We start from the raw sequence: 27,956 nt of genomic DNA, 5'->3' as shown, positions 1-27,956 counted from the left end.
TTTCATTGTCAGCTTGCCACTTAGGTCAACTTTGCCTTTATTCCAATCAGCACCACTTTGGAGTCTTTTCACAGCTTTAGCCAAACTTTCACAGGACGATTTTGATAACAAATAAAGGCTGAGCAAGGGCTTCAAGATTTTGTGCTCTTGTGTGGTCATTTGCTGCTCTGATTGGTCAGCTCAGTCAGGCAAGCTTACACAATTTTGGCTAATGTGGAGTTTCAGAACTTGTTCAAAATTTTGAATCCTTATGGGCATCAGTCTGTTGGATTTGCTATTTTGCCAACATGACTGGGGAATGACTTTGATGCTATTGCTAGATCCAGAATGCTGTTTCTCAGTGCACACCTGTACACTGTGACCTTGTGCTTATTCAACACAGGCAGTTTCTTTGTTAACCTATGCATGGACCCATGTTGGCAGAAGTGATTAGACTTGTATCCTTTTTTTTAAAAAAAAGCTTAGCATGTACTATGTAGTATAGTATTTGTGAATTTGAAAAACCTTACGTTGCTTGAGTGGAGAATTTCAGGCAAATGAGGCTGAAGGTGTTTTTGACAAATCTAGAAGAAGACAAGGTTGGTGTTGTAATAATAGTTGGATGAACCTCGGGAAGCTTTTAACACGTGTTTTAGATGTGACTCATCCCATTGTAAATAGTTTCTATTCAACCTATTTAGAGATCTTATTATACAGTTTCTATTCAACCTATTCAGAGATCTTATTACACAGCTCTGGAGCAGGTCGGACTTGAACCAGCACCTCCTAGTCTAGAGGTAGGAACAATATCATTGTGCCACAAGATCCTTAAAGAAAACTGTTATATGATAAACTACCCAAAGTGGAGCAACTGGATTTTTGAAGCAATGCCTGATGCAGGAAATTCAGAAACTGAAGATGATTGTCATAGAATCCCGACAGTTTGAAAACAGGCCATTTGGCCCAACAAGTTCACACTGACCCTCCAAAGAGTAACCTGCCCAGACCTATTACTCTACATTTTTTCTAACTAATGCACCTAACCTACACATCCCTGAACACTATGGGCAATTTAGTATGACCAATTCACCGAACCTGTGCATCTTAGATAGGAAACCCACACAGACATGGGAAGAATGTACAAACTTCACACACAGTCACCCAAATCAAATCTGGGTCCCTGGTGCTTTGAGGCAGCAGTGCTAACCACTGAGCCACTGCTGGTCACAAAAATGTTTAGTCAGGTTGTGGATTTATTTAATCGTACCAATGGTATTTGGATTACCTTTTATTAAAATGTTGTTTAGGTTCACTCAGAATCCAGAAGTGAAGTATCTTCGATAGTCACAGGTGCCAGAAGACTAAAAGTTGGCTGATGTGCCACTATTTAAGAAACATGGTAAGGAAAAGCCAGGAACTATAGACTGGTGAGCCTGGCATCCATGGGGGGGCAAGTTGCTGGCAGGAATCCTGAGGGGCAGGATTTTCATGTATTTGAGAAAATGTTTAATGCATAGAAAATAGTGTCTCACTGACTTGATTGATGAAGGAATAGTAGTGGGCGTTGTCAAATGCCTTGCTGAAATCCATACGAAGTTCCTTATGGTAGACTGGTTAGCAAGGTTTGATCACATGGAATCCAGGGAGAGCTAGCCATTTGAATACAGAACTGGCGTGAAGATAGAAGACAGGGTGGTAGTGGCGGAGTGTTGCTTTTCAGATTGGAGACCAGTGATACGCCACAAGGGTCGGTGCTGCGTCTGCTGCTTTTTGTCATGTACATAAATGATTTGGATGTGAACAGAGGAGGTCGAGTTAGTAAATTTGCAGATTACATCAAAATTAGAGCTGTAGTGTACAGCCAAGAATGTTACCTCAGAATATAAAGGGACCTCTATCAGATTGGCTGATGGGTCAAAGAGAGGCAGATGGTGTTTAATTTAGGTAAATGTGAAGTTGAACAAAGTGATCTTGGGGGTGCAGGTTCATAGTTCCTTGAAAGTGGAGTTGCAGGTAGACAGGATAGTGAAGATGATGTTTGATGTGCTTCCTTTTATTGGTCAGTGCATTGATAAAAAGAGATTGGGAGGTTGTGTTGAGGCTGTACAGGACAATGGTTAGGTCACTTTTGAAATGCTGCATGCAGTTCTGGTCTTGTTGCTATTGGAAGGATGTTGTGAAACTTGAAATAGTTCAAAAAAGATTTACAAGGATGTTGCCAGGGTTAAAGGGTTTGAGCCATAGAGAGAGGCTGAAAAGGCTGGGACAATTTTTACCTGGAGCATCGGAGGCTGAGGGGTGACCTTTACAGAGGTTTATAAAATCGTGAGAGGCGTGGATAGGGTAAATAGACATGGGATTTTCCCCAGGGTGGGTGAGTTTAAGGTGAGAGAGGAAAATTTAAAAGGGACCTAAGAGGCAACGTTTTCACAGAGGGAGGTCTGTGTATGGAATGAGCTGCCAAAGGAATTGGTAGAAGCTGGTACAATTACAACATTTAAAAGGCATCTGGATGGGTATATGAATAGGAAAGGTTTAGAGAGATATGGGCCAAATGCTGGCAAAAATGGGACTAAATTAATTTGGGATATCTGGTTGGCATGGACGAGTTGGACCGAAGGGTCTGTTTCCATGTTGTATGTCTCTAAGAAAACGAAAATCAATTTTCCCTGCACTCTTGAACTTTACTTCTCAGAAGTAATATGTTATTAACCTTCATCCTATGTACAAGAAAAATCCAATTAATGTGCACACTTGAAATGTATACTTAAAGTTCCATTCTTGAGTGACCCAACAACATGAAGTTACCCATATTTCATGACAGTGCCACATCACTATTCCAGTTATCTATTCAGATTTCAGCTGGTTGATACCATTCTTGCTCGATGAAAATGGAAGATATTGTCTGGTTGGCCTGTGAAGTGAAGAGAATTCAAGTACTTTAGTAGAGGAGATAGTTAGGGTTTTAGTTTTCATATGTTTTTGAGGGAAAATCTGCATAGATGTATTCTAAAAAGAGATTACCCATTGAGTGCTTTGCAGGCAACTGTGCCTTAAGATATCATGTGCATTCAACAATGAGACTAACTGAGAAGAGGAAATTTCAGAAAAAATCTGTAGGTAAAATAAGTCAACACATTAGCAATTATCAATACTGCTTTACAAAACAAATCGTTGCTTAATTATTGGAGATCCTCGAAGAGAGATATCTTGACATTAAAAATGGAAAAGAGTTGTTTCCTTAGATTTGTTTGCAGTTGTTTTGTGTGCTACAGAGTTTGAAGAGAAATGGAATCGGTTAATGAAATGTTAATTATGTTAATATCCACTGATGATGGGCATTTTTAATTAAGCACCTAGAGCAGTTGTACATGGAGACTGTTAAGGGACTTCTGTGGCACACTAGTAGTATCCTTATCTCTGACCTGGATGCCTGGTTTCAAGTCCCCACCTGCTGCAGAGTTTGTTCAGAAAATATGACTGGAGACTGTTGGTCATTGTGGTAGTATGTAGAAGGCAGATGTTTGCAATGCTGTTTTCTGCAAATTTCTGTATTATCAAGAAGAACACTGGTGTTAGAGTCTTGGTTCATCATCTGGCTGGGATACAGACTTCCCCAAATACTTGTTAAAATGCATAAGTTGACTTTCTATTCTTTTCCTATGGCCCCCCAAATACAAATCTGATTGCTTATTATTTTCCATTGCATTAATGTAAATTTAGAGAAGAATGTGTGCTAAGTCTTATACACACAAACATGATTGCAGAATTCAGTCCTGAAATTTCGAGGAAATCTTGTAATAGAGGTACAGTTTAATGTATTCAGCCCAAAATCAGTAACACTCATACACTGCATTATATAGCACGTACCTTTACAAAACCAGCATGTCCTCCCTTCTGGTGAATAACTCTGCAGGAGATCTACTCAGAACAGAGTAAAAAGACATATTGGTGCTTTCCAGATGTTACAGTCTGTTGAGGGTGCACGGTAATGTTCTTTTAAGAAGACAAAAGCAAGTGCATTTTAATGCTTGGCCTTTCTGAGCCAAAGCACAAAAATATTGAAGAGATTTTGTTGCTTAGCAGTAAGTATATCAAAAACTACGTTGTATCACATTGATATTAATCCTTAAGTTCTCATGGCCACTTTCCAAGTCCTCTTCTATCCTCTTCTTTCACTGCATTGCCCTGTTTTGTGAAGTAGAAATTTGGAAAGCGTTGATGGCGTTATCACCACTGGATTTAATGGAATCTTTTAAAAGGGTATGATGTTTTCCAGAGTTTTAAGATGTAAAGAACTGAATAGGAGAGCTGATGTGCAAGTTCTGTTTCCCAGTTTGACTTGGGAGTCACTGTTGTTAATGGACATTGACTGATATTACCAGAATAATATTATGTATAATTTGCTACATCACATTTGCCGATCAGAAAACAGGATTTTGGGCCTGTCAGATGCCTACAAATTATCATGTCCCTTCACTAAATTGTCTCCTTTTACATATTTCTGATTCCATTCCGTCTTTCTACAGATTCTCATGACAATGCAACATGATATATCTTAATAAGTATATAAAACTGAAATATTGCAGATGCTGGAAATCTGAAATCAAAAACAAAATGCTGGAGAGACTTTATCACCACTCCCTGCTTCCTTCAAGGAATCCATTCCATTTTCCCAAATTTTCCATCTCATCTGTTCTGATGATGCCACCACCCATAGGAGTAGCTCTCAGTTGTGGATTCACACCAGAGTTAATAGGGCCTTGAACCATGTCTGACCCATGTGTTACACTTCTGCCATCACCCCTTCCCAACTCCCCCCCCCCCCCCCCCCCCCAATCCTGTCCAAGGCCCAAAACACACCTATCAGGGTGAAATAGTATTTTTATCGTGGTTGTGTGTATGTTCGTGAGTTGGGAAGTTGATTTCCAGATGTTTCAATCCCTGTCTAGGTGACATCTTCAGTGCTTTGGAACTTCCTGTGCAGTGCTGGTGTACTGTCTTTCGGAATTTATTGCTTCCATTTCTGCTGCTTCCAATTGCTGGTTCCAGTTGTTTTTTGTAGTAGCTGGTACATTGGGTCTAGATCAATGTGCTTGTTAATGGAGTCCATGGCTGAGTGTCATGCTTCTTGAAATTCTTTGGATGTCCTGTGTTGAGCTTGTCCAATGCTCGTTGTTGTCTCAGTTGAATTTGTGGTCCTGAACTACCACAGCAACCACCTGAACACACACACAAGAGAAGCTGCATTAGGATCCTGTTCAAAAGAGCAGCACTCATGACCTATGAAGGGAAGAAGAACATCTCTACAGAGTATTTGCCAAGAACGGATCTCCCCACAACTTCATCTGAGATGCCTAACAGACAAACAACGCAACAATAAGTTGTCATGACCAACTCTCTCACATAAAAAAATGTCTCTGAACTGACAGCCATACTTCTCTGACCACTGGAATTCATGACAGTCCATAAACTGACGGCCACGCTCAGACAACAACTCAACAGGACAATAGGGCCTGCACCCATCATGTGCAAGACTAACGTAATTTATAGGATTCCATGCAAAGACTGCACGAAACACTATATAGGGCAAACAGACAGACAACTAGCAATCTGCATCCATAAACACCATCTAGTATTTAAATGCCACAACCAACTGTCCCTCGTAGCCGTACACACAGATGCCAAGGACCACAAATTCAACTGGGACAACACAACGATCACAGGACAAGTTAAACACAGAACAGCCAGAGAATTTCTAGAAGCATGACACTCAGCCATGGACCCCGTCAACAAGCATGTTGACCTCAATCCAATATACCAGCCACTACGATGAACAACCGGAACCAGAAGCAGCTGAAACACAACCACATAAATTCCAGAGGAGACAGTACTATAGCACTTCTTCAGTGCTTTGGAGCCTCCTGTGATGTCACCTAGACAGGGGGCGAAACATCTGCAAATCAACTTTGGCCTGGTGACTCAGTGGTTAGCACTGCTGCCTCAACGCCATGGTGCCAGATTTGATTCCAGCCTCGAGCGACTGTCTGTGTGGAGTTTGCACATTCTCCCCATGTCTGAATGGGTTTCCTCCGGGTGCTTCGGTTTCCTCCCACAGTCCAAAGATGTGCAGGTCAGGTGAATGGGCCATGCTAAATTGCCCGTAGTGTAAGGTGCATCAGTTCGAGGGAGATAGGTCTGTGTAGGTGACTCTTCAGAGGGTCAGTGTGGACTGGTTGGGCCGAAGGGCCTGTTTCCAGACTGTAGGAAATCTAATCTAATCAACTTCCCAACTCTGCGAACATACCCACAACCATGACAGCTGGCACCCGAGCTACAAATTTTTACACAAGTCTTGAATAGTATTTTTATTTCTTTCAATCTTGTCTACTGTACTCTCTGCTCACAATGTGATCTCCTTTACTTTGGTGAGACCAAACTCGGACTTGGTTGTCTGTTTTGTGGAACCTCTTCCTTTTGTCTGTAGGAATAACAGTGACCTTCCAGTTACTTGCTGTTTCAATCAATCACTTTGCTCTCATCCGAACAATTTGGTCCATGGCCTATTCGTGTTCCACTGGTGCTTAAAAGCTGCAGGAACAGCTATATGCAGAAGCTTCAATTATTAACTTGCAAGTTATTTGCTTCTTAACCTTTTAAGTGGCTGCCTGATCCCAGACCCAGCTTCAACTTTTGAGTTAAAGGCAAGGATATCATTTGTCACCTGGTCCATCCCATTGGCAGTCATAGATATAATATTAAGGTTTGTTTTTGTAGCATTTCCCATGTTGAGTACTCTGCCTCTTCAATTGTTATACAGAAGATCTCAGCTGATCTGATGTGGCAAGGAGAGGCAGTGGCTTAGTGGTATTATTATTAGACTCCAGAAACTCGGCTCATGTTCCGGGGGGAGCTGGGTTCAAATCCTGTCATGGTAGATGGTGGAATTTGAACTCAATAAAGAATCAGGAATTCATGGTCTAATGATGACCATGAAACCATTGTTGATTGCTGAGAAAAACCCACTGCTTCATTTATGTCCTTTAGGGAAGAATTCTGTTATCTTTATCTGGTTTGCCCTACATGTGACTCCAGATTCACAGCAGTGGTTGACTCATAAATGCTGTCTGGGCAATTTGGGATGGGCAGTAAATGCTGGCCTTTAAAGGTATTTTCAGGTAGAAAATATCTGGTCTCTGAATCTGGCCAGTAGCTGCCCAGCAAATTTGAATGCTGCAGTTGTAAAAGGAAGGATGTAGAAAGGTATCCGCAAACATGATCCATTACTTTACCCTGAAAACCATTTCTCAAAGGCTATCCCCGGAGCCTGTTAATTCTGAACTTAAACTGATTATTAAATTATTAATTGGAGAAGAAATGAATTGGATTTCCATGATGAAGCCTAGAATCCTTACCTACATACCGAGTATTTTTGCCCTGGTGAGTTTGGATGAGCTCCATTTCAGTCTCTTGCTCGAGTCAGTGGTAAGAGCACATTGGGCCCAGGAATGATATGAGAAAGTGGGAGGTAGGTGATCAGCTGTGATCTTGAGTGGCACAGCAGACTTAACTGGCTAAATGGCATACTGCGGTTCTTTTGTTCCTCTGCGCTGGTGATTCCTGTTGTTTAATCATCATTGTTCAACTGTTTGGTACTCTTAGATGATGGTTACTCAAGAATCTGTAGATTTTGAGGCAATGATGCTTACTTTTGTGAGGCAGGAATATTTACTTTTTAAATGTCAATGCAGGAATGTACCATGAGGCAAAGGAAAGATCAACGCTTTTAGAAACTGTCTTTGCTTACTTATGTATTACAGAAATGCAATGTTGACTGCTTCAACATGTACATACCATATATGACACAGCAAACAACTTTCCATATGATGTACCTCTGTTAACCACCACATCTATTTCAAATGTACCATTTCAAGATTTTTTGAATTAGATGGCTCCTTGCATTCATGTTCATGTTGAGATCATCATCAGATTTCATCTTTAACTCCCAGTATGATAACATATGTTCATTGAGTGGATATTTATTAATGCCTGTTTGTGACTCTTGATTTGCTGTGCCTTCCCTTCAGTGATCTTTCGTGATCTCCTATGCTGTAAGATTCATTTTGGCCCATCACCTATGAACTGTTTGAAAGTTATTCAGTTAATTCCAAGTCCAATTTCCTTTACTCAATATGAAGTTTAAAATGGGTAGGGAGCATAATCAGAAACTGGCAAAAATCACCAGTGCAAAATTACAAATCAAAACTGGGTAATTAGCAGCACTAAAGATTAGTGTCATATAAAGTTAATTCCCTACCATTGACACCAAATATTCTTTCTGATAAATTTAGTTGTAGACCTTCTTCAGTTATTGCTGTGCACCTAATTCGCAGCAATCAGACTTTGTGGCCTCAAGAATAAAGTGGTTGCAGTCACAGAGGCTGTTTGTAATACAAAATGAGTATTTTGCATCTGTGTTCACTGTGGAGAAGGATATGGAAGCTAGAGAACTTGAGGAAATAAATAGCGACGTTGAGAATTGTCTATATTACAGAGGTGGTGGTGCTGGATGTGTTAAAATGTAGAAAGGAGGATAAATCCCGAGGAGCTGATTAGATACACCCTCGAACTTTGTGGGGAGCTATGGAAGTGATTGCTGGGCCTCTTGCTGGGATATTTAGAGTCATCAAGATGTTCAGCACGGAAACAGACCCTTCGGTCCAACTCGTCCATGCTGACCAGATATCCCAACCCAAGTCTAGCCCCACCTGCCAGCGCCCGGCCAATATCCCTCCCAACCCTTTCTATTTGGAGGGATGTGGGCCAGGTGCTGGCAGGTCGGACGAGATTTGGGTTGGGATGTCTGGTCAGCATGGGCGAGTTGGACTGAAGGGTCTGTTTCTGTGCTGTACATCTTGATGACTCTAAATATCTCAGCAAGGGGCCCAGCAATCACTTCCTTAGCCCATCGATAGCCACAGGCAAGGTGCTGAAAGACTGGAGATTGGCTAATATGGTGCCACTATTTAAGAAAGGTGGTTAGGAAAAGCCAGGGAACTGTAGAACAATGAGCCTGATATCACTGGCAAGGCAGGTTATTGGAGGGAATCTTGAGTGACAGGATTTACATATTTTTGGAAAGCCAAGGACTGATTCGGGATTGTCAGCATGGCTTTGTTTGTGGGAAATTGTGTCTCACAAACTTGATTGAGTTTTCTGTAGTAACAAAGATGATTGATGAGGGGGAGTTATGGATATGTCAAACGCCTTACTGAAGTCCATTGAGATCAAGATTCCTTATGTTAGACTGGTTAGCAAGGTCAGATCACAAGTAGCCATTTGGATACAGAACTGGCTCAAAGTTGGAAGACAGAGGGTAGTGGTGGAGGGTTGCTTTTCAAACTGGACATCTGTCACTAGGAGTTTGCCACAAGGTTTGGTGCTGGGTCCACTGCTTTTCGTCACTTTTATAAAAATGTTTTGGATGTGAACATAAGAGGTATGGTTAGTAAATTTGCAAGTGACACCAAACTTGGTGATACGGACAGCCAGGTAACCCCAGAGTACAATGGGATCTTGATCAGATGGGCCAGTGGGCTGAGGAGTGGCAGATGGAGTTTAATTTAGATAATTGAGAGATGTTGCATTTTGGAAAGGCAAATCAGGGCAGGACTTAGATAAGGTAAGGTCCTGGGGAGTGTTGCTGAACAAAGAGACCTTGGAGTGCAGGGTCATAGCTCCTTGAAAATGGAGTCGCAGGTAGATAGGATAGTGAAGAAGGTGTTTGATATGCTTTCCTTTATTGGTCAGAGTATTGAGTTCAGGAGTTGGGAGGTCATATTGCTGCTGTACAGGGCATTTGGTTATGCCACTTTTGGAATACTGTGTTCAAATCTCGTCTCCCTGCTATAGCAAAGATGTTGTTAAACTTGAGGGATGTAGAAAAGATTTATAAGGATGTTGCCTGAGTTGGAGAGTTTGAGCTATAGGGAGAGGTTGAATAGTCTTGGGGTATTTTCCCTGGAGCATAGGAGGTTTGGGGGTGACCTTATAAAATCATGAGGGGCATAGATAGGGTGAATAGCCAAGGTCTTTTCCCCAGTGTGGAGGAGTGCAGAAGTAGAAGACATGGGTTTAATATGAAAGGGAAAGGTTTAAAAGAGACCTAATGGGCACTCTTCATGCAGAGCGTGATGTGAGTATGGAATGAACTGCCAGAGGAAGTGATGGAGGCTAGTACAATTAGAACATTTAAAAGTTATCTGAATGGGTATAGGAATAGGAAGGGTTGAGAGGATATGGGCCAAATGTTGGCAAATCGGAGTAGACTAATTTAGAATGTCTAGTTGGCATGGACAAGTTGGATTGAAGGGTCTGCTTCCATGCTATACAGCTCTGTGACTGTTTTTCCTCTTTTATAATGCGAACTGTTTTCAAAACATGAATATTTATTTCCCTGAGTTCTCTAGCATCCATTTGTTTTTCCACAGTAAAAACTGACATCGAGGTATGAAATGAATATTTTATCTCTTGAGATTCGACACAAAGAGAACCTCTTTGATCTTTAATGGGTCCTACTCTCTCTCTAGTTGTTCTCTTGCTTTTATTGTACTTGGAGAATCTCTTTGGATTATCTTTAACCTTATTTGCTAAGGCTGTCTTATATCCTCTCTTTGACTTCCTGATCCCTCTCTTAAGAACACCCCGACGTGCACTATCCTGTTCAAGAGATTCATTTGAACCCATTTCATTGTTCTCCAATCCTACCATCCTTGCCTTTAACTCCAACAAGAATATAATGACTTTGAACTTGCATTATCTCACTTTTAGAACATAGAACATTACAGCGCAGTACAGGCCCTTCAGCCCTCGATGTTGCGCCGACCTATTTTGAAAACTTCTAACTAATCAGATGTCCCTTTTACCTGCGAACAGTCTACTTCAAACAATTTTGCAAAGTTCTTGTTTCATACCATTAAAATTTACCAGACTCCAGTTTAAAAACCTGAATTTCTATGGAAGGCTTATGGTTTTCTATGAATATTTTAAATCAATTGGAATTATGATCAGTAGACTCAGTATTCCCTTACCATCACTGTCTTGTTACCCAAGAGCAGGTCAAGTTTTGCTGCTTCCTCTTGTATAACATATTGATAAAGAAAACTTTCTTGAACACATTTTACAAATTATTCACAGTTCATGCCTTTGACTGGGACTTGAATAGTGTCAATGTTCGGAAAATTAAAAATAAAGTTAAACCTGCAAGATTGAGAAGGTGGAGATTTCATGGTGACATCAACTAGTACAGGAACTGAATCTACTATCAGCATCACATGCCTGACATCTACCTGACTGGCTTTATTTGAATCGTTCCTACTTTACAACTGGTTGACCTACTCCTGAAAATGCAATTGGGTCACCCGGTAAATAAGACTTTACAAATCCTCTTTCTCTCAGCTTGTTTAATCTTTATTTTGAATTAAACTTCTCAGTTTATTTGTCACTAAACGTTAGTATCACTGCCAATTGGTTGAAACAAATTCACATGAACACAATCTTCAACGTGTTCCTGATTGGTGGGAACAAGTCTTTGGAATTTCTTGCCTTGCATAACCACTTCCTTCATAATATAACGACGGCTAACTTTATTTTATGACACTTCAAACTTGAACAATGGATATGACCCTGCAATCTTAAGGTTTATTGAAATGTTGAAAATTGGGATATTTCCTTTTAGTGACTCCTTTTCTCTGCTTATTTTGTCTCTCAGCTGTTTGTCTTAGTTCAGTTTTTTAGATTTTCTTTGTAGGATGTGACCTCTGAATCTGCAAGTGTTTTCAGTTTCACTAAGCAATACGAACATTTATTTTTAATGTCTGATATTCAAGTGGGAATTACAAATAATTTTAACTATTAATGTATTAACATTTTAAAGATATTCCTTGTCTTTTAGCTAATTCATCTTTCTTTGCTTCAGTTTCTGAATTCATACTTTTGTTCAGCTTCCAAAAACTTTTCCTGAGACTGGATGGGCTAATCTTGCACTTCAGTTGCTAGCTTGATCACTAACTTGTGATGCGGGATTTGTTAAGGTATGCGATGCTCTTTTTTGCACCTGGGTGTCGGGTGTGATCTGTGATGCTGTAGGGAGGGATATCACCGGACTGGAGGACCAAATTACTGCAGATGCTGGAATCTGAACTGAAAACAAAAAATGCTGGACATCACGGGTCAGGCAGCACTCGTGGAGAGAAAGCAAGCTAACGTTTCCAGTCGAGATGACTCTTCTTCAGAACTGAAATGAAGTGTGGAGGGGTCAGCATTTATGCAGTAGTGGGAGGGGGATGGGGTTGGAGTGCTGGAGGAGAAAGGATGTTGATAGTTCAGATTAAGTGATTGTTCTGCCATTCTCACATCCCAATGGTGTGTGGAAAGAACAGTCTACCCTGGGATGGGGACTGGGGAGAGAACGTGACAGAATGTAATAAGCAAAGATAAAAGAAAGGGAAGGAATGGTTTCACAGTTTGAAGGTGTTGAATTCCATCTTGAGCCCAGAAGTATGTAAACTGCATAGTTTAAAGATGAGATGCTGCTCTTCTGGTTTCTGCTGTGATTCGCTGGAGCATTGCAACATGCCAGGGACAGACAAGTGGGCATGCGAGCAAAATGCTTTGTTAAAATGACCGACTCCGGGAAGATCTGAGTCATGCTTGCACACAGACTGGAGATGTTCAGCAAAGTGGTAACCCAGTCTGCGTTTGGTTCCTCCAATGTAGGGTTGGCCACACTGGATGCAGCGAATATAATACGAAGATTGGAGGAGATACAGGTGAAATGCTGCTTCACCTGGAAAGACTGTTCAGGTCCTTGAGTGGTGAGTCAAGAGGAGGGGGTACAGGTGAAATGCAGATGGAGGAAGTGAGATGAAGATGTCTTTGGTGATAGTGTTCTTCTGAGGTTGTCTGAAATGGCAGAGACTAATGCTGATGGGGTGCAAAATGAGAACAAGTGGGACCCAATCACACTATTGTGAGTGATGGGAAGGGGCAGAGGTGGAAACATGGATGACAGGTCAGCTGCAGTTGAAGGCCCTGTCAACCACAGTGGGCAGGGAATTACTGTAATGGAAGGAAGAAACCACTTTAGTATTGCTGTTTTGGAAGGTGAACATCATCCGAACAGATGTGACATAGGTGAAAGATCGGGGAAATGGGATGGAATCCTTGCAGCACATGGGATGGGAAGTGCTGTTGTGAAAGTAACAATGGGAGTCCGTGGCTTTGTCGTGGATGGCAGTGGATAATTTATTTCTTGAAATGGAGTCATTGCGATGTACGGAAACGGACCCTTCGGTCCAATTCACCCATGCTGACCAGACATCAGAACCTAATCATAGGAGTCATAGAAATGTACAGCACAGTCAGCGAAGTCAAGGAAAGAAAGGGAAATGTTGGAAATAAGTGATGTGCAAGTTAAAGGAAGGTGGAAATTGGAGGCAAAATGAATAAATTTTTCCAAGGAACTGCCTTGCACTTCCAGCTGAGCAGTTACATACAGGATTCATGAGTAGTAAAAATGGCTTTGGAACTGAGGGAAAATGAGTGTTTTGGAACATACTTTCCATGTAAAAAATGGACTTTGTGATAGTAAGTACCCCGGAGCTAATATACTTGGATATTTGTTTGTCTGTTTATTTCAAGCTGATGCATGCCATTGTATATTGATGTAAGTGTTCCATTTTGAATATCAGCGTGCTCAACATGGGATGTGATCTGACACTTAACCTTGAAAATCTTTATTTTCTACCAGAAGCATTTAGGTTTTGATAACGTTTGAGGCTTTTAATTGTTGAGCTCCAAAGGTTGTCAGATCTGAAGGGTGTAGCATTAAAGGATTGCAGTATGAGGCTCATGGCTTTGTTTAATTGCTTGAAATCATGCTGAGCAAATGTTTTGGCATGATGCAATATACTGTGATAACATTCTCTTTTTAATGTATTTAGTATCCCAGTTCTCCAGCATTGCATAACATGTTTTCTGAAAATGCTTGCTTCAGAGTTTGTCAAAATGGGTGAAAAGGATGTTTAAGTATCCCTCTAGAGAGAGTAGATAGCTAGCACCAGGTTCCAGGGGCACTTGTGCAAAGAATATTGATAATTCTCAACCATCCGCTATAACTGTGTTGGTATTGTTGCATTTGCAATAAACCTCAGTGTGGCCAGACTGTCAGGAAGAGACCTGTTGATCATTTTGGATTTTAGCTAGGCATCAGTTGTAGTTGCATTGCAGAAGTAGAAGAAAGCACCACATCCATGACTACTTCTATCATCTCTCATCATTTTTGGAAATTATGAATAAGTTAGCTGATACATGGGGCAATCTCTGCAACATCAAATACAGATTTCATCAAAGAAATGAAAATTTGCAGATAGATATAACATTGTTACATACTGGGTTGAACAAACATGTATAGGCCTCACTTGAATTGTTCCTTTAATACTTCGAATTTTATTGTGCATGTTTGTTAAATCGGAGCACAGTTGGGTTACATTTTGCTTACTTAGGAATGAAGTCAAGTTCCTAAGAGTCTCTCTTTCTCAAATTTTAAATCAGAGGAAATATGTAAATATCAAATTAGTATATCCTCTTAGAGCAATACTGCTGTTATTAATGCATTGGTTCCTCAACTGCTTTTTGATTTCAACTGCTTACTCTTGCAGAATCCTTGTTGGTCTTTTTAGATCATGGAAGAACTGAAGAACGAATATATCAACAATAAATTGGTGGAAGCAAAAGCCAAATACTGCAGATGCTTGAAGCCTGAAATAAAAGCTGAAAATGCTGGAAACACTTCAGGTGAGGCAACATCTATGGAGACAAAGAGAGTTAATATTTCAGATTGATTACCTTTTTGGCAGAACTTCTCCATTCATCTGACCAAAGGGCACTGACCTGAAATACTTGTTTCTCTCTGTCTCTCTCTCCATGGATGTTACCTAACCTGCTGAATATTTTGTGCGTTCTCTGTTTTTATTTCATAAGTTAGTGGAGTCTTCTAATCCCAACCTCGTGATGTTCTTTCTGACCTTTGTGTCTCGTATTGGAATACAGATCCACAGACAACCTGAAAGGCGTATGGGACCTTGGTTTAATCTTTCATCTGGAAGAAAACACTTTTGACGACTTCAGTATTGGTTTTAAGTACCAATTATGTGCTCAAGTCTCTTGGGTGAAGATTGAATCCACAACTTTCTGACTCAAATAATAGGATGCTACCACTGAGCCAAGGGTGACACCTGTACAACATGAATGAAGACTTGAAATTTTGAAAATCCTCCGGAGAAAAAAAACTCAGAATAAATCATAAAACTAATTTTTATGCTTCTAATAAATATAGTGATGCTTTGTAACTGTTTGCTTAAATCTAAATAGGAGAATGTGCTTAATTTATTGCCCTCACTGCTTGGGATTGATTCTTCATTTGGTGTACAGTTTAACATTTAAATCACAAAGATTTTGCTGTCTCTGAAAAGGGGTGAAATAAAATTCCAGATTTGTTATATGGCCAACTCTCTAAGTGTTTTTTCTCCCTTTCATATTGTAATATTGAATTTCATATCTAAAATTGTTAATCAGTGTATTTAAGGTAACTTGATTTCTTACAGTGGGCAAGTCATTTACATGGACATAACTATACTGATGCTGCTCTGAGAAAAAACACAAATGGATTAGTAGATTATTCCCTTTGTTTCCCTGGGCTGGAAAATACCTGACTGCCATTCAGTTGAGTGTTCAGAAGACAGAAACCATCATCGTCTTCGCACTATAAACTCTAGATCTTTTGTTATTAAGTACTTGCGTTCTGTGCCCACAGTGTCATACAGAACAAGATCTTTGAGCAATCTGTTTGGTGGACCCCACATTTGAGCTTTTGATGCTACATCCTACTCATCACTGCTCCCACCTTCAGTTAATTTTATTTTACCTTTGCATAACAAGTTAAACTGGAAATTGTGGGGCAATAATTGTGCCCCATTGTTCCACCAACCATCCCAAACTGGCTCCTCTGATTTGTCGCTCCCCTCTTCTCTTTGTTGGTTGCAATAAGGTGAATTTAACCAGGATCTTTCCCTTCTGGTTGTCTTTTTTCTCTGACCAATTGAATTTGTACTTTAAAAGAAATCTGTTTAACCAAGCATTCTTGAGTCAACAAATAGCATGAGTTCACTATTTCTTGTACTTTGTATCAAATAAAGTAGCATGTAGAAACAAGTTAGAAATGAGGTGAGTCCAAACAAAGGACAAAATTCAAGAACTGGCCTCCCTGCTAGAGGAAAGATGTTGTTAAACTTGAACGGGTTCAGAAAAGATTTAGAAGGATGCTGCTGGGATTGGAGGATTTGAGCAATAGGGAGATCGGGTCATAAAGTCATACAGCGTGGAAATGGACCCTTTGGTCCAACCAGTTCATGCTGACCATAATCTCATACTAAACTAGTCCCACTTGCTTGTGCTTGGCCCATATCTCTCCAAATATTTCTCCATTCACATACTCATCTAAATATCTTTTAAATGTTCTAATTTTTTACCTGCATGAACTTTCTCTGGAAGTTCATTCCACACGTAAATTTAAAAACAAATTGTCCCTCGCCTTTTTTAAATCTTTCTCTCACTTTAAAAATATGATCCCTAGTGTTGAAATCCCCCATCCTGGGAAAAGATACCTGCCATTCACCTTTCTTATACCCCTCATTATTTTATAAACCTCCTTAGGGTCACCTCTCGGCCTCCTGTGCTCCAATGAAAAATGTCCCAGCCTATCCAGCCTCACCTTAAAACTCAAACCTTCCAAACCCTGCAACATCCTGGTAAGTCTCTTCTGAACCTTCTCCAGTTCAATAATATGCTTTCTATAACAGGGAGACTAGAACTGGACACAGTACTCCAGAAGAGGCCTCACCAGTGTCCTAGATAGCCTCAACATAACATTCCTACCACTTTACTGTTAAGTTCTGAGCCATGAAGGCAAGCATGCTAAAGTCTTTTCTTAACCACCCTATCCATATGTGACGCAAAGTTCAAAGTAGTATGTACCTGACCCCACTGGTGTCTTCTACCACATTGCCTGGGACCCTACTTTTAATAGCCGAAGTCTTGTCTTTGTTTTTATCAAAATTCGATGCCTCACCGATATCCAAATTAAACTCCATTTGCCACCTTCAGCCCTTTGACCCGATTGATCAAGATCTCTTTGTAATCTTAGATAACCTTCGCTGTTCTCTATACCACTAATCTTGGTATTCTCAGCAAACTTACTAAGAATTCTTCCTACGTTCTCATCTAAATCATTGATGCAAATGACAAACCAAAGTGGACCCAGTACCAATCCCTGTGGAACAGTGCTAGTCACAGGCGTCCAATCCAAAAAACAACATTCCACCATCTCCGTCTCCTGTTAAGCCAATTTTGTATCCAATTGGCAAACTCCCCCTCAATCCCATGTGATCTAAAAAAAAAAGCTGGGGCTTTTTTCCCCTGAAGTGTCAGAGGCTGAGGGGTGACTTCATAGAGGTTTACAAAATCATTAGGGGCATGGATAGGGTAAATAGCCAAGGTCTCTGTCCGAGGGTGGGGGAGTCCAAAATTAGAGCATGGCTTTAAGGTGAGAGGGAAAAGATTTAAAAGGGACCTGAGGGGCAACTTTTTTAATGGAGAAAGTGGTGCGTGTATGGAATGAGCTGGCAGAGGTAGTGGTGGAGGCTAGTACAATTCCAACATTTAAAACTCATCTGGATGGGTATATGAATAGGAAGGGTTGAGTGGGATGTGGGCCAAATGCTAGAAAATGGGACTAGATCGATTTAGGTTGGCACTGATGCGTTGCACCAAAGAGTCTCTTTCTGTGCTGTATAACTCTTATGACTCTTAAGAGATGGGGGGGGTGATTCATCTGAATTCTGTGAATAGTAGGTAATGGGGTGTTACGACCCTTAATTGGATGATAGTGGTAACATTGGTTTTGGTAGGCAAGTGGTTGACTTTGAGATGCTTAACTTTGCAGGTCAGTTAATAGTCCTATGTCTTGTTTCTGTTGACTGAGGTTTCACTGTTTTTGTTGGGGAGTGGGGGGATATTTTATTTTTACTTGGAACACAAAGCTGTCTTGGGATTTTCTCAGCTGAGAGCTTCAACACACACCTTCAGACTAGAGTTGTAACTGCCTTTCTAACTCCTGGTTTTTGTATTCTTGAAAGTTGAAAAGAGCAAGCCTAATTTTTGCCCAGACTACTATGTTTTCTGTCATCATATTCACAGTCAAGGCTAGCTCACAAGAGATTGCAGTTCAGTTTACAGCACATTGCCCCCTTTTTTACTTTTTCTTTTGTAGCATACTTAGAAATTCTCATGATGTGAGACCTTTCAGGACCACCCTAATGGCTGAGGATAATCAGTGCATGTTTTCCAGACATTCACTGAATTAGATTTGTCAGAGTTTACATTTTTGGGAATTAACATGAGCAATGCCTGGTGATTCATGGTTATTGTCTACTGTTAGGGCAACATGTTGTCATGAGGAGTAGAACATTACTGGGGATCATTCAAAAATTTAATATTGCTTAAACTATGAACATGGTGCTAAGGCATTTCATGTTGCACTTAGCAGGGCAAATGATTATAAATCCCATGGACGTTATTATGTGAGTGATACTAGCTTGATGTGCTATGTGGCAAACTAGATGGGCTTTTTGTTTTGGTTTTGCAGTTCTTTCAGTTTCACACTTCTTGAACTAAAATGTTTAAGATATCTTAATGTAATGTGTCAGATTTTAGGCTTGTCAGCTTTGAAAATGTTTGATAATGTGACAGCAACAATAATTTAAATTTCAGATCTTACAAATGTATATACAACCATATAAATTAAACATAGAAATAGGCCATTCAATTCCTTAACCTAATCAACTGTTTGCTGAGGTCATTGTTACATTGTGGCCTGGACTCCACTTACTTGGCACTCTCCTATATTCTTGCATTCTTCATGGACAAGGGAGTCAGTCTAATTCAGCTGTAAAAAAAAATATTCAATGTTCTTGCCTAATCTGCTACTTGGGGAAAGAGAATTCCACAGACCAGAAACCAGCTCAGACAACATTCTCAACCAGTCTGTAAATGGAATACCCTTCATTTTCATATGTTCTAATTCATCTCTCTCCTATAAGAAGAAATATCTTCTCTGCATCCAGCCTGTTCATTCCCCTCAGCATCTTGAATGATTGAATAGGGTCACCTCACATTCTTTTAAACTTCATTGGATACAGGTCCAAACTGCCCCTTCAGCTCTGGTATTGACTGGGTGGACTGAATTTCTAATGCTATTAGGTCCCTTAAGTGGCCAAAACTTAACACATTGCTCCATTTGTGGACTCACCAATGGCTTATAGAGTTGAAGCAAAATATCCTAACTTCTGTATGATTCTTGTGCAATAGATCTTAGGATTTTTAAGGCAGTTTGCAAATATTATCAAACAACATTTGGTACAGCACCAGATAAGGGGATTTTACTCGACCAAAATCTTGGTCAAGGCTTCTAAGGAACAGCTTAAAGAAGGAAAGACCGGCAGAGAGGCTGAAAACTTCTTGGAAGTGAAATTTTTAAATAAGTGTTGATGGAGAAAGAAACATTACATCTGCATGTAGATGACCCATTGTTAGAATTAAAACATTTAGGCAGCTGAAGACCTAACTGCTGGCATTGAAGCGATTGAACTTGGAAATGCTCATGTGACCAGAATTGAAGATTGCTGGGGCAGGAGGTATGGCAGTTGTGAAATGCAAGGAGGTGATGGTGATAGGAGGGGTGAATTCGTGAAAGAACATGCATTCAAGTGCTATCTTTTTGAATAAGGGCAAGTCTCATGTTCTTGCCAGCCAGACTCCCTCCATAATTGTTTAGATAATTCAAATTGCATGAAAATGAGCTACAACTTAGTTTATCAATTTGAATTTGGCAACATAAATTGACCGCTTCAAAATGTGATTTTTTTTAGGGTATTGGATAATTTGAAATAAACAACTTTGAATTAGAATGAATGCATGCGTAGTGCCCTAACTGTTCAAGCTGCAGCCTGTGTTGTAAATTTAGTTTTCTGTAGATGTTAGTACTTGTAGATATCTTCACACAATAATACCATTTCAGTGCATTTGTCATGATGTTAGGGATTTATACCCGCAATTGATTTATGCTCAAGTTTTTTGTGTTTAGTTCTTAGTCTCAAACAGTTGAAGAACTCTGTTTATTCTTCATTATAAAAGGCAAAAAATGGAGAAGGCACGTATTTTTGCAAAATATCACCCACAAGTAAATGGAGTTGATATGCACTTGCAGAATGATCTAAACTCAAAATCTGGACATGTTTGTGGGGTTGAATTTCCTGCTTCATTGTTTGAGTGCCTACCTCTAATAGTTCAAACTTTATAATTATGCCATATTTTTCTAGATTCTCCCACCAGATGAATCTATGACTACTTTATTGATTTATTTTATTATTTCAAGTCAGGTTTATGCAATCGTGTGTACTTTAGCTCTTGAAATCCTGATATCATTCCATGAGGTCTGCAGCAATATTGCCTATAAGTTTTGTACGTGTAAATGTGTGTGTGGCTATGCAGCAACTGGAAGGTATAGAAAGACTTCATAAATTGTCAGCTTGAAGATACTTGGATAGTTGTGCAGAAATCTTTGTCAAGGTACTCCCCACTGGAGGAAACTGGCTGTGTGAAATGTAAGGATTGAGGTAAAGGAGCATTGGTATTGGTTAGTGGCAGCCTAAACTGAGATCTAATGAAGGGTTTATTCAAATGAAGCACAGCTGCCTCCTATATGAATTCCACTTTTCTTGAGGTAAAGGCGAATAATCTGTTGATCTTTTATGATTACCGATGTCCACGTCACAGTTTTTATCACGTTGGTGCCTAAATTCCCTTCCACTGGGTTGTTATTACTCAAGGTAAATCTTTGTCAGATCGGACTGAGATTTCTTTTTGTACTCGTGTATTGTACGACATCTAACTTTGATCTTGTATCTCTATAGCAAGTGAATTTTCAATTACAAAGTTGTCAAGACAAGAAATGGAAATGTGTTGCTGGAAAAGCGCAGCAGGTCAGGCAGCATCTAGGGAACAGGAGAATCGATGTTTCGGGCATTAGCCCTTCTTCAGGAATGAGGAAAGTTGGTCCAGCAGGCTAAGATAAAAGATAGGGAGGAGGGACTTGGGGGAGGGGCGTCGGAAATGTGATAGGTGGAAAGAGGTCAAGGTGAGGGTGATAGGTCAGACTGGGGTGGGGCGGAGAGGTCGGGAAGAAGATTGCAGGTTAGGAAGGCGGTGCTGAATTTGATGGATTTGACTGAGACAGGCTGGGGGGAGGGGAAATGAGGAAATCCGAGTTCATCCCTTGTGGTTGGAGGGTCAAGACAAGAAAACATGTTTATGTAGTACTTTTTGTGATCTCCGGGAATCCCAAAGTGCTTTGCAATAATTGAAGACTGCTTTGAAATAAAACATATTGTAGAAAGCAAAAATTTCTCACAAACAGAAATGTGATAATGTCTAGCTAATCATTTTTGATTTGGAGGTGCCAGTGTTGGATTGGGGTGTACAAAGTTAAAATCGCACAACACTAGGTGACAGTCCAACAGTTTTATGCAGAAGCATTAGCTTTCGGAGCGCTGCTTCATCAGGTGGTTGTGACAACCACCTGATGAAGGAGCAGCGCTCCGTAAGCTAATGCTTCCACAAAACCCTGTTGGACTATAACTTGGTGTTGTGATTTTTAACTTTAATTATTTATAAGTGATGTTGCAGGATTGGGGGATACGCGTTGGCCTGATATGGGGAAAATTTGCCAAATAGAGCAAATGGAGTGAATGTTTGAGTATGATTCAGAACAAGAGTAGGTCACTCAGCTCCTGAGTCTTCTCTGTCATTCAGTAAGAGGATGGCTGATCTGATTGCAGCCTCAAGGCTACATTCTGGCCAATTCTGATGACCTCCGATCCTTGACTAGCAGAATCACGGAATGGTAATGACTCTATCATTACTGCTGTCTGGGGAGATGTCCAAAAACCAATGACTCATGAGAGACAAATGTTCTCCTGATCTTTGTCCTAAAATAATTAATTATCCCTAATTTGAAGTTGTCCCCTAGTTTATGCTCTTAAAAGTGAAGACTTCCTTTCAGTATCCAGCATGTCACGTCTGTTCTGGATCTTGCATGACTGAAGATTATCTTTCATTCTTCTAAACTCTGGATTCAGGACCAGCCTTTCTCCCCTCTGTTAAAAGGTTAATTGCCAATCCAGGTATCAGTCAAGTGAACTCTCCCTTAGCTGCTTTTAATGCATTTACATCCTTTCTTAATTAAGCAAATGAACTGTGCACAGTACTTGAGATGTAGCAATGCATTCTGTTAAGACATAGAGACAGATAGACAAACCAAATCAACATTTTTACCTCTGTAATCACAACACAGTAAAATTAAAACCTTTGAAGACTTCAAAGTTGTTTCCAATGTTTCCTGACCTGACTTTTGAACAATCAATCCTGTATTCTGCTCAATCCCCAACAACTGTTTGTAACTGAGGTGAAAGACTTCGCAATCAATTAACAATTCAATAAATTAACTAGAACAAAGTTAAACAACAAAGTAATCTAATTGGTCTTTGCTATCAACTATATTTTTTTAACATGCACACCCGTTCACATGAAAGGCAGACAGACAAGCACGCTTGAGAGATAAATAATCTGGCCAGGTTTATTTTCTTTTATGTAAGTGTTTTTTCATGATGCTTTGGTCCAGCAGCATAAACGATAGTTTCTTGGTTAACCTCCTGAAGGTTTCCATCAGGGGCACCTTTACAGTTCACTCAGATAAAGGCATTAATACCTTGTTTTCCATTCTCTGAACTTATAGGAGCTGGTAAAGGAGGTTAGGCATCAGCTCGATTCCTGTTTCACAGAAAATACAGTCCAAAACCCACTTCAAATTCTGACCACTCCTTGATACACTGACCATCTCTTCTCTGTGGTTCCAGTAAACATTCAGCATCAGCCATCTGTTGAGTATAAGGTTTTTTCCAGACTTGCTGGGACCAATTCCAGGTATTAACCTTGTTAATATCCAACTTCTGCTATCTGTTTAAACATAATGCTCTTCCCTGGTGATCAATTGTCTGCAGAACCTTTGGATTGGAAACCAACCTGCAATTAACTTCCAGCTTTGCCTCACAAATAAACAAAAGCTTGTTTGGTCTGTATTCCTTTTAACACAAGCTGTTTGCCACTTTCCATAAATCATCCCTATCTCTCTATTCCAAAGCAAAATTGATAAAAGAATGGAATAAAAATAATGAAAAATTAGTGAGGGCTCTAACATTTCTGACTTTCATATTTGTTGCAACCAAGACAGGAGGAGCGCACAGTTTTTCTCTAATTCTACTCCATAAGTTGCCACAGATATTTAGAAATTTAGAAACTTTTGAACCAAGTTTTAATAAGGCTAACTCCTAAGTTTTCTTCGAATTAGATTTAAGATGAAAATCTATTTCCCAGCTTCTTAAAATCTCAATTTTTGTTTCATTATGAGTTAATGACGATGCAGAATTAATTAGCACGGGTGGTGCTTTGAAAATATAAATATCTGCCTAAATAGCCAAAACACACACGTTCTTGAGACTAAGGGAGAAGAATTGATCTTTCTCTATAGACATTCACTTCCAGCCAATGATACTCTTTTATAAAGGCAAAAAAGATAAAGCCATAACATGATGTTATGAAACTTGAAAGAGTTCAGAAAAGATTCACAAGGATGTTGCCAGGGTTGTAGGATTTGAGCTACAGGGAGAGGCTGAATAGGCTGGGGCTGTTTTCCCTGGAGCGTCGGAGGTTGAGGGGTAACCTTATAGAGGTTTATAGAATCATGAGGGACATGGGTAGGGTAAATAGACGAAGTGTGGGAGGCCAGAGTGAGAGGGGAAAGGTACAAAACAGACCGAAGGGGCAACCTTTCACCCAGTAGGTGGTGCATGAATGGAATAAGCTGCCAGAGGAAGTGGTGGAGGCTGGTACAATTACAACATTTAAAAGACATCTGGATGGGTAGATGAATAGGAAGGATTTAGGGGGATATGGGCCAAGTGCTGGCAAATGGGAACAGATTAGGTTAGGATATCTGGTCGGCGTGGACAAGTTGGACTGAACGTCTGTTTCCATGCTTTTCATCTCTATGACTGAATGTTCGAGAATCTGCCAATCTAGTGGTTTTGTGCCTGAGATCAAGGCACTAAAAGTGCACAGTTGTCTTTCGGTATGCACAGCTTGCTCAGGATGTAAAATATTGAAAAGATTCTTGCTGTCACTAACTTATAGAAGAGTAATCAAGTCTCACTTTGGGTTTACCACAAAGGTGCTTCAGAAACAAGAGACGCATGTAGCACTTAGTCCAGTTAATCCCAAACTGGAAACTCCAAACCTGAAAACACTCTCAAAAAGGGCAGTCATAAAACTCAGGTATAAAAGAGTCAGGTGTTTATCCTGAGTGAGTTCATGTAACCAAGATTGATAATTATCACGTCATTTAATCACAGTCAAATTTTTGCCCACCTTTTCAACTGATCTTTATCCCTTTGCAACTTGCTTTCCTATCTTTGTTATCAGCAAATTTAGCAACAATTCTTTTGGTTCCTTCATGCAAGTCCTTTATATAATTGTAGCTATTTGAAGCTCACCACTAATTGTTCTGGCACTCCACTCCTCATTTCTTGCTAACCTGAAAATGAATCATTTTATGCCTACTCTATCTCCTGTTAGCTAACCAATCCTTTATCTGCTGTATCAAGTTCCCCTCCTGCTAGCTGTTCATTTGCAAAGCAACTTTAATGTGGAACTTTGTCAAACATCTTCTGAAAGTCCAGTACCTTTATTCACATTATTTGTTGTTTGCTCAAAAAGCTCCAAGCAATTAGTCAAAAATGTTTCTCTTTTTGCAAAACCATGGTGACGTTACCTGATTGCTTTGAGATTTTCTGAGTGCCTTGCTTTTTTCTTTTTTACTAAGAGATTACAGTGTTTTCCCTGTGACATAAGGATGATGGTTGACCATTATCTGAAAGACAGCACCTCCCTGAGTTCTGCACTGGAGTCTCAATCTAGATTTTTGTACTTCAGTCTTGAATGTGAGGCAGTAAGCTTGTGTGTGGGACATTAAGATACAATTTCCTGATTAGAGTGCAACCAACTGAGCAACAGTGTGCATTGTAATATGAACTGCCTATTCAACTTCTGAAAACTGCAGCTTTCTTTTCTTTATTAGTCTGTTCAGTTGTTAACCAAATAAAACAGCATTATAGTTTTTAATGACAGACTTGATATCTGTAGATCGTTGAGAGCATCGAGAGTAATAGCACTAAATCTAACACTTTGGTCATGCACTGTTTGCTCAAGCATAGGAGAGCACTTGTATTTGCATATGGCGGAAGACCTTGTTGGTATGGGAATGATGGTCATGTGGTAGAAACGCTGGCTTCTCCAAACCCGCTAATGCTGGCTCCTGTTGAAATTTTACTGAAATAAAACAAAGCAGTGCACTAGTTCTGTAACATTTTTAAAAACAGAACTTGTGTTTGCTTATAGTTGTATTTAAAGTCCTGTAAAACTCATTAGCAACATGTGTTGTGGTGAAAGTTGTCAGTTTATTATGCAGCTTAAATGTCTTAGACTATAATTAAGCAAAGAGTGGTATATGACCGTTCGTGTTCTCTGGTGGGTAACCTAAAGCAATTTGACCTTCACATTCAGTTAGGGTAATTGTTCTTTTGGGCAAAGTGGCATTTTTAATTTAATTCGATCTCCAAGAATTTAAACTTTAATGTGTTTTTATTGTGGATAAAAGAAAATGTTGATAGTATGTTCCATGCTGTAACATTAGGAACTAATTGCTTGAGTCTACAGCTTTCCAATGGAATATCTCATTGCTCCCAAGTGACTGAATTCAACACTTCATACAGTGAAAGCAATCTAATAGTTTACTGGGGATATTTCTTGTTGCAGATCATGCCATATGGGTTGTGTATCTTTCAAGTTGATATGTCAACTCTATCCTACCTCAGCTCATCAGCTGCTAAAACTTTCATTTCTGTTATTACTGGATTTGGCTGTTCCCATCCATTTGTTCCAAGTCTTATCCAGAGATCATCTCATCTTCACTGACCTACATTGGGTCATGATTTTAAAGTCATACAGGATGGAAACCAACTCTTTGGTCTAACTCATCCACACCAACCAGACACCCCAACCTGACCTAGTCCCATTTGCCAGCATTTGGCCCATATCCCTCTAAACCCTTCTTATTCATATACCTTTTGAGACATTTCAATTGTTAAATTATCACCCTTGTTTTCAAATTTTTACATGGCGTTGACTGTTCTTTTCTCCATAATCTCTAGTGTTCGGATGACTGAGCTCCTCAAATTCAGGTTTCTTTCACATGTGATCTTTAATGACTCCCCATTGACTTTCATCTTTTGAGTGCTAATGTCCTAATCTCTTTGAGTTTCACTCCCTAAATTTCTTTGCTTCCCTACCTCTTTGCTCCTTTAAGATGCTCCTTTAAAATCTATTGTTTTGACTTTGGTTCGTTATCCGAATATCTGTGGCTCATATCAGATTTTACTCTCAATCCTATGAAGTTGCTCATGATATCTTGTAATGTTAAAAATGCTGTTGAAATAGAAATGTTTTTGTGTTCATTTTATACTGATCTATTTTTAATTACACACATATTATGCAATTGCCAGTGATCTTTGGATTAACTTGAAAGTGAGATTCAGTAGATGGGCATAAATGACTTTAAAGCAAAATGGTTCACATAACTGGAACAATTATTGTGGGGAACAGCAACATTCTTGTTTTGCTTTTTCCCTTGAAATGCTTCACAGATTAGAATGCAGACATTTATTAATTAGCTGTAAATGAAAAGTTGGAATTCAAATCTCTTCCATGATAATTAACCAGTTAGCCTTTTGCTTGTAACCTTTGGTGCAATTGATGATTTGCCTTGCAATAAATCAGATTTGTTGCTTATTTTATTTTTTAAACTTTGTTTACTTTTGTCTTAATACAGAAACAGCCATGTGTTGACCTTGGCTGTGGACCATGCTTTTTTCATGGTACTTAGTGCTGCTTTCCGACAGACACCGCAGCAGCACTGGTTACTAGAGGACACCCCTGTGGCTAGACCAAATTGTATATGTCACTGAGAATGCATTCCTCATGTCCATCACTTGTGTATCATTGATTTTGAAGTAGTTAAACTGAAGCAAGGATTCACCTGGGACTTTACATTCTCAAAAGATTACTTAGAGGCAGTACAGCAGAAGAAGCTGTGACGTGCAACTGAAAGCGCTTAATGGTTTGGCAGTTATTTAGCCAGCAGTTACTAGCCCTTTGGTTGACTGATGACACATAGTGCAGATAGTGTGGCTTGTTTTAGGCTCATTAAAGCTGACTTGAAAGTTACCCTGTAGTCTGGGAAATGATGGATGTTCAGTGACTGTTGATCTAATTGTCCCAGAGGATTCTGGGTCATAGGCTGAAGTGATCTTGAGCTGCTTTCTTTCCTATTCATTCCAGTGCCCTTCGTTCTGCCCCGTGGCCTGTGGTTCTGTATATTCTGTCATGAGCGCATTCCATTTTGTTGCACATGCTGTCCTTTTACATCCTCTTGTCATTTGGGATTGGAATCAATGAGAAGCGAAGCAATGCAGTGAGGGAGAGGTTTGTTATTTTCCCCCCCAAAATTTTTTTTTCATTGCTATCTTTCCGATGAAGTGGGTCATACTTCTCAAATTTAACATGAGCAGTTGGAGAATGGAGATTAATTTATATGCTTTGTTAGGTTTGCAGTTAGGAAAATTAGTTTTTTT

General features: G+C 39.8%; 1 protein-coding gene across 7 annotated transcripts in view; it reads left to right on the top strand.

Annotated features, from left to right (window-relative positions):
- tcf12 (transcription factor 12) overlaps positions 1 to 27,956 on the top strand; it is a 329,491-nt gene that overhangs the window by 81,687 nt on the left and 219,848 nt on the right. The window contains exon 1 of one of the 7 annotated variants that reach the window (XM_087981333.1): positions 23,014 to 23,136. The exons of the other annotated variants lie outside the window; for them this stretch is intronic. The gene's annotated coding sequence lies outside the window, so the exon portion shown is untranslated. Of the gene's footprint in view, positions 1 to 23,013; positions 23,137 to 27,956 lie in introns of those variants that run through there. 7 annotated transcript variants of the gene reach the window in all.

Source organism: Chiloscyllium plagiosum, unplaced genomic scaffold, assembly GCF_037043375.1.
Source record: "Chiloscyllium plagiosum isolate Xiang-an unplaced genomic scaffold, Cpla_swu_hap1 HiC_scaffold_39, whole genome shotgun sequence".
Lineage (NCBI taxonomy): Eukaryota > Metazoa > Chordata > Chondrichthyes > Orectolobiformes > Hemiscylliidae > Chiloscyllium > Chiloscyllium plagiosum.
This window is presented reverse-complemented; position numbering and strand designations above follow the sequence as displayed.